Source organism: Schistocerca americana, chromosome 4 (assembly GCF_021461395.2).
Source record: "Schistocerca americana isolate TAMUIC-IGC-003095 chromosome 4, iqSchAmer2.1, whole genome shotgun sequence".
NCBI lineage: Eukaryota > Metazoa > Arthropoda > Insecta > Orthoptera > Acrididae > Schistocerca > Schistocerca americana.
In genome coordinates this window covers 522,623,448-522,631,856 of record NC_060122.1, presented here as the reverse complement: position 1 = coordinate 522,631,856, position 8,409 = coordinate 522,623,448, and the positions used below count along the sequence as shown (strand labels likewise).

The 8,409-nt window shown below is 42.5% G+C and overlaps 1 pseudogene; it reads right to left on the bottom strand.

Annotated features, from left to right (window-relative positions):
• Nucleotides 1-7,668: 7,668 nt before the first annotated feature.
• LOC124614282 lies at nt 7,669-7,786 on the bottom strand (annotated as a pseudogene).
• Nucleotides 7,787-8,409: the final 623 nt, after the last annotated feature.

Sequence of the window (8,409 nt, the reverse complement as noted above, 5' to 3'; positions counted from 1 at the left end):
CAATCCTGTCAGTCATGTAATTACCACACGCTGGTATACTAAATTCATACTAACTGTGAAATCTTCCAGAAAAGAATAGCTGAGGGCTACTTTGATGATTACACCACATGCTTCACGTGGTCAGCTTGGTTTACACAAAGAGTGTAACTCCACAACAATTTTGATAATTAAAATAAATTACATCGAAAAGAAAAACCTCGAACTGGTTACTATCGTCATACTATTAACGTGGTGGGTCAAACAATTATATAAGCACGTGGTACTGGTCTCATAAAGTACACCCCACGTGGGTTGAACATAAAGAAAAGTTGCTATATTGAAAAATATTGTCAATACGAGATGTTATAATCTCACACACATTTTCATTTAAGAACGATGATCTTAGTTAGAGTTATGGATCATCAACACGTGGTTCCACTTTGCTCACAAAGTAGTGACTAAGCAACTACTGGAAGATATTCTGAACTTCAAACTCGAATTACACTGTGTTGCAATTTAAGATAACATAAGACATTATATATCTAAACCTGAAACAAAGGTGATTAAATTTCCAGTTAGGCTGAACTTAAGAACTCCATTGTCCTGCGGACTTAACAGAGACGCGCTTAGCCAGAGATCTTACCACTTCAGACGCTCGCCGTTGACAGACTGGCGTGGGCCCTTACCAAGGGTGCTTCGCAGATACAAACGGAAGTGACCAGAGAGGCAGCTTTCTATACCAACATGACAAGGGACGGACAGGACCATACTAAGAATAGAAACCTCTTTGCATTTAGAAAGTGTAGCTACCTGTTCCGATGTTGGTTCTGCTGTTCTCTAGCAGACAGGCTTGTCTGCTACCATCAAGCGTACAACTAGAAATACATTTGCTCATTCATCCTTTCACACAGAAGGGAATGGGGATGACAGTATCGTATCATATACACTATATAAAAAAAGCGCATGTAGGTTCCATATGAGACTGTGTGACATGAATTACATATAAACTGTGTTTTAAAGTGTAGTAGTGTGACAGATTGTTCTTGTTTATGTGTAAAAGAAACACGCTCCACTGCTCAGGCTCCTCCCAGATGGAGTCAGAAACACCACAGTAAATTCAGAAGTGCAATGTATGCTGTAAATGACAACAGATTTAAGAAATTAACATGAAAGGAATCCAACAGAGGCCTTTCATTATGGTTTTCCAAAATAACAGCTTTTTGGTTTTTTACTTCTATTATTTCCTGTAATTAACATAGAAATGGAAGAAAGGTTGAAAAACTTTGAATCCGTTTCAGGATACATAGAATCAAAATATTAAATCGAATAGGAAAATAAAAGAGAACTCAGTTGGTCCATCGTGCACTGCTTTTCTCGAAATGTGGTAAGTGTTGAATACTACAGCAATCACCAGCCCTCTCCTGTCGATTCCCATTTTTTGGAACTCCACTCGAAAATTGAGTTGTAACCGGGGGACATATACAACTTTCACATTAATAATAGTCAGTGCTAAAGGGCGAAAGCTGAGGTTGAAGCACCCCTTTTTTCGTGCTAATTAGTCGTTTTTCAACGGCTACAAGCAGAGGCATATTACGCAGACACAGGCCTACTTCCTATTTTTATTGCATATGGATGTTTGCATACATAATAAAAATTGGAAAGCAGATGATTTTCTACCTGTGTCTACGTGCAGGGAAAGAACGAAACTGGAGCAGGAAAATGTGGATCCCATGCATGGGCAACAACCCTACCGACAACGACTTAGATCAAGGATAAATTTCCTCAGAACATCGGAGAAACTATCAACCACTGAGGTAGAAAACAGGCTGCAGCAACTATTGACGGCTGAGACAAATCCACTCCTGTTTGGAAAATATTTTCAGAATCTTTAGCCCCCGGTCATGATGAGAATGGACAATCTGGAAATTCTTGAGTAGGCTGAGGTCAGGAGAGGACAGATCACGAGCTAACCTGGCAAAATGGGGATACATTGAAGAAAACCAAACTCAGTATGACTGTGGGGAGGAACAGACTTTTCAACATGTGCTTTAATGTCTGCTGTTTCCACCCTCTTGCACAGAAGATTCCCTTCATCAGGCAACGGGAAATGCAATGAAAGTGGCCAAATTTTGGTCAAAGACTATATATAAACTGTGTTGATATCTCGACAGTTTTGTAAACTGTGATTTATGTATGTTTCTGCTATGAGAAAGATAATTTTTTATTTTATACCACGAATGAATTGTTATCAAGTTTTAATGTATTGCTTTACCACAATTTCCTTCCTATTTTTATTATTTCATAGAAATGACAGAAAAATCTTTAATCTTATAAAGCAAATGAAGCACTGTACTTTATTGCTTCGTTACTTTGTAAAAATGTTTCCAGACGTGTGTTGGTGCAGTTCTACAATACAATGAAAGGCCGGCTATGACAGAGAGAAACTAAGTGTGAGCATGTCTTACGCACTACACCTACGTGCTTACCTGAAGCCACGACATATAGCAACAGCAACATTATTGTCTTAGCAAAGCTGTACTAATTCTTATGTCAGGTGTTGGCGTTGTTACTAAGATAGCACTGATCGCTTTTCCCATTTTCTTCAGTAACGCAATATTTCAAACCAATGCAAATTTTACAAATAAAAATTAGTACATTTTCAAAAAGATTTATTTAACGAAAAATTTTTTACACCGCTGCTATGACTAATCCATATTTCATTTTTTTTCTCGGTTATCAGTAAAAAATAAAAAAATCGCCTGTTACAATCGACCAAACACACACCGAAAGAAAACGGTCATTGAGAGATAAAATACCGATATCGATTTTAGCCTGCCGCTTTCTCCCGTCCCTAGTGGCTGCGTCTCCATGCTGTCACCAGAACAGACAAAGACAACCACGAGAGGTAATAATGAAATTTTAATTATTATTTCCAGAAAAATCAAGCCGCGATCTTAACTTAGTTACGGTTTAGGCCCATCTCCTCTTTTAAACCTTCAACACGACACTTTTTTAACAACAAAGGATGATTTGGCTGAAGTCTTAGATGTGGAAGTCTACAGTTTGGATGTTCAAAGAACGATGCACCTCGAAGATCACCTCGATGTCACTCTGGAAATGCAGTAAACGGTAAGGTTATGCGGATGAGTAGAAAAAACCCCTTAATATTTGGATATAGCATTAGTAGATTCCTGCTTGTGACAGTCACATCGTTTCAATATCTGGGAGTAAAGCCGAAAAGTAATTAGAATGCAACGAGCGTGTGAGCACTGTGGTACGGAAGGCAAATGGTCGACGTCGATTTATTGGGAGAATTTTAGGAAAGCGTGGTTCATCTGTAAAGGAGACCGCATACGGGACACAGGTGCGACCTATTCTTGAGTACTTCTCGAGTGTTTGGGATCCATATCGGGTTGGATTGAACGGAGACATCGAAACAATTCATAGGTGGGCAGCTAGAGTTGTTTGCGGTAGGACAGAACAACATGTAAGTGTTTCGAAAATGCTTCGGAAACTCAAATGAGAATCCCTGGAGGGAAGGCAACTTCTTTTCAAGGAACACTATTGACAATATTTAGAGAAGCGGCATCTGAAGCTGACTTCAGAACGATCCTACTGCTGCCAACATATATTTCGATTAAGGACACGAAGATTAGCACAAGAAATTAGGGCTCATGCGGAAATAAATACACAGTCGTTTTCCCCTCGCTCTATCTGCGTGTGGAACAGGAAAGGAAACGAATAGTATTGTACAGGGTACCCTCCGCCACGCATCATACTGTAATATTGCTGAGTATGCATGTAGATGTCACTCTGTCCTGGGGAGAGCGGGGGGTGGGGGGAGGGGGCCAAATTCGCAAATTAGGTAGCACAAACGAGCAGCATGTGTGACCGTGACCTGTGCAGAACTAGTTTCGGCATTGTCGTGGAGCAAAAAGCACCCTCTTGGATAGCTTCCTTCATTGGTCTGTCTTGGAACTGCCCCGCAATCTTCTCAGGTTTCGGTGTTATGTTGCTGTGGTGGTTTCCCTCTTACGGGTGTAATCTGTTAACGACGTATCGTGGCTGTCCCAAAAAACACTCATCATCATCTTGCTCGATGATAGTGTGACCTTTGTCCTTTGCGGCGGTAGTCCATCCACATGTTTACACTGCTTGCTTTGCTTCTTTGTCTCGGGGCCATAGTGATCCAGCATCTGTCTGTCGTCATTTGGCAGCAGCAGAACTCATATGCCGTGATTTAACACAGCTGTAACACTACCGCTGCAGTCTCTATCGGTTGGGTATTTGAAAAGGAGCGGGGAACCGTGAAAGTAATACTCGACGACATTTCTCGTGTTCAAGATGTCGTGCCAAGTGCTGATAATTTGTCAGTAACTGATTTCCATTTGGTCCACTACCGCCTCGACTGTCACACGCCCATCTTCGGGCACCAAGTTCTCCTCTCGCGATTCTCGGTTTTTCTCAGAGAGAAAAAGACTTACCACACGATATTGCACCTTATCACTTTGCTCCTCTAGCGTTGTGTTGTTGTTGTATGGTGCGAGAATTTCAGCGACTTCCCGGACACCTAACATGTAGCGCAAAGTGTTGTACCTCGAGGTCTGTGTACCTAGGACCATTAATGATGTTTCCTGATGGGTGTTTCAGTGTCGTGACCGGTTTTAGAATCAGTTGGTGAAAAGGCCTCTACAGACAGCCGTAAACAATTTCTGGCGTTTTTCACTGTTTTTGAGATTGCGTCCTGTACAGCATTTGTATATATTTTTAGGTCTACACGTTTAAGTACTGGTTAATACACTAAACCTACGTGAAAGACATTAATTCTTTTGCTATAAAATTTTATAGCCATTAATTCCCTATTTAATTTTATAACCAATCATTTAACTTTAGATGGCTGAACCATTCTTCATCGGTCGTGTGCCATCTCGTACCTTGAAACGAAAGATGGTCTTTTACTATTCAGCATGTGTTATTTACAAATGAATAGGGTATGTTTAATGTCTGAACAGTTTTATCTGCCGAGAAAATGCAAAACTGTGCTAATTTTCAACAGCTTCTATTTCAAAATGTATTTAACTTCTAACTTACTTATGATAATAAGATCTAAGTGGAAAAAAAGCACTCCGTCTTCAGGCCATAAGTGGCCCATTTGGACCATCCGACCGCCGTGTCATCCTCAGTTGAGGATGCGGATAGGAGGGGCGTGTGGTCAGCACACCGCTCTCCCGGTCGTTATAATGATTTTCTTTGACCGGTGCCGCTACTATTCGGCCGAGTAGCTCCTCAATTGGCACCACGAGGCTGAGTGCACCCCGAAAAATGGCAACAGCACATGGCGGCTGGATGGTCACCCATCCAAGAGCCGGCCACGTCCGACAGCGCTTAACTTCGGTGATCTCACGGGAACCGGTGTAGCCACTGCGGCAAGGCCGTTGCCGGAAAAAAAACTACACATCACAACGGAGTTATCCGAATGGGATGGTTCAAATGGCTCTGAGCACTATGGGACTGTGGTCATCAGTCCCCTAGAACTTAGAACTACCTAAACCTAACTAACCTAAGGTCATCACACACATCCATGCCTGAGGCAGGATTTGAACCTGCGACCGTAGAGGTCACGCGGTTCCAGACTGAAGCGCCTAGAGTCGTACGGCCACACCCAACGGCTCCGAATGGGACTGAAACTAATAGATGTGATCTACATGTACAGACATACAAATGATTATAATTTCAGAAAAACTTCGGCATCGAATCTCATTGGTTTTAGCGGAAGTGTCTTTAATGGTGACTCCAGCTTCGAACCGAACCCCGATGGCCAGCGAGTACGTGTCTGAAGACGCTGCGGACAACGGAGGGATGTCGACCTGACTATAGCCCACCATACGGTCTGAAAACCAGGACTGATGGTCTGGCGTGCCATTTCATTCCAAAGCAGAACCCATTTGGTCATCATCCGTGGCACGTCAACGATGTTCTACGCTCGGTTTCGTTGTCGTTCCTGGCAAGCCATTCTGGGCTTACATTTCAACACGCTAATGCCCGCATATGGCGAGAGTTTCTACTGCTTGTCTTCGTGCTTGTTAAACCCTACCTTGGCCAGTATGGTCGCCGGACCTCTTCCCAAATACAGGAGCAAATCTCTTCCCAACTGAGAAAGTTTGGAGCTTTGTGGGTAGGGCCCTCCAACTAGTTCGGGATTTTGACGGTCTGACGCTCTAGGTGCACAGGATTTGGGACGATACCCCTCCCAGGAGGACATCCAACAACTCTATGGATAATGCCAAGCCGTATAACTTCTTTCGTAAGGGCGAGGTGGGGAACATCACGTTAGTGACTTACTCAGTATGTGAAGCTCTTTCTCTTGAGTAAATCATCGATTTTATCTCAAATTTTAATCAATTGTCTGTAAACGTACATTACATCTACCTATTTCTGACTCTTCCGGATAATTCCTTAGTGTTGCTTCTTTTTTTTTGTCTTAGAGTGAACTTCTACTCAATTTGAATTCACTAACGTTATTGGTGTGTAGTAGAGCTAATATGTAAGACATGGATTCTTAAATACAGTACTCAAGATTTTCTCGGTTGCAGCACTTTTAAATTTCAGCACAATATTTGTTCCTAAGTACATAACCATGTTTTGTATTGAAACATTTATGACATTTGGAGAAACCTTACTTTTGCAGAGTAATTTTTTTAATTTCTGAAAAAGACAGTAGCACACAAAAAATGAATGCTATCATTTAAAAAAAGAACAATAATAGTGCTCAAAGGTACAAACTTCGTGACTACGCCCCCTTATTAAGAACTTAGTGTGAGAAATTGTAGCCCGCATCTCGTGGTCGTGCGGTAGCGTTCTCGCTTCCCACGCCAGGGTTCCCGGGTTCGATTCCCGGCGGGGTCAGGGATTTTCTCTGCCTCGTGATGGCTGGGTGTTGTGTGCTGTCCTTAGGTTAGTTAGGTTTAAGTAGTTCTAAGTTCTAGGGGACTGATGACTATAGATGTTAAGTCCCATAGTGCTCAGAGCCATTTTTTTGAGAAATTGTACTGTAGCTACGACAGCCTACATCAGACACCATGCGCAACAGCAGCACCTCTAGTGGACGAGCCGCTCGGGGTAGCCGAGCTGTCAAAGGCACCTTGCCACGGTTCGCGCGGCTCCCCCCGGCGGAGGTTCGAGTTCTCCCTTGGGCATGGGTATGCGTGTTGTCCTTCGCGTAATTTATTTTAAGTTAGGTTAAGTATTGTGTTAGCCTAAGGACCGATGACCTCAGCAGTTTGGTCCCATAGAAATTGACCACAAATTTCAATTTTCTAGTGGAAGAGCTACTTTTAAACTATGCTTAAGGTTTTTTTTGTCTCCATTTGAACATTCGCCGCTGTGTTCTAGAGATCCCGCATTGAAAGACTGAACGCAATGAAATTAGCATTGTAGTTTGTGAATGAAGGGAGACTTTTGCGTGGCTTATAATACAAAGCAAGCAAGCACTCCGTCTTCAGGCCACAAGTGGCCCATCGGGACCATCCGACCGCCGTGTCATCCTCAGTCGAGAATGCGGATAGGAGGGGCGTGTGGTCAGCACACCGCTCTCCCGGTCGTTATGATGGTTTTCTTTGACCGGAGTCGCTACTATTCGGTCGAGCAGCTCCTCAGTTGGCATCACGAGGCTGAGTGCACCCCGAAAAATGGCAACAGCACGTGGCGGCCCGGATGGTCACCCATCCAAGTGCCGGCCACGCCCGACAGCGGTTAACTTCGGTGATCTGACGGGAAACGGTGTTTCCACTGCGGCAGGGCCGTTGCCGGCTTATAATACAGCACCATGCTAAATGTATTTTGGCTTATCATCCATTCTTTCTAACATACGTTTATACTGACAACATTTAAAAAACTGGAAACTCTTTGCAGATCGAGGAGTTATATTATCAAACGATGTTTATCCAAGCATTCTTCTGTTTGCAGACGATCAAATAATGATTCAAATAAATAACACACAATTAACAGAAATCCATGTATCTTTTACATAATCTATGCAAATCTTGTAATTTTAGCCTTGTTCAGGACAGATCCCGTCTGACACCATTTTCGGGATAAGCGCTGAATGGCAGTCTTATTGTTAATAAAATGAAAATTATGGTTTTTAGAGGAAAGGAGCCCGTCAGATCAAAGACTCAGCTAGGGAACAACATTTTAGAATAGTAGCGAAGTTTTAAATATCTTGACTCTGACATTGAGCAAAACGTTATCAAATTTGATACTGTATGTGGGAGCATTCAAAGGACGTTTGAAAATAAAGTCAGGTACGAAACGATACTGAAGTCCTATTAATACCATTACCCACAATCCTTTATGGCAACGAAGTCTGGGTGCCGTCTTAAAAGCAAATGAGTAAAATACAATCGGGAGTGTTAAAAAATGCCCGAGGAT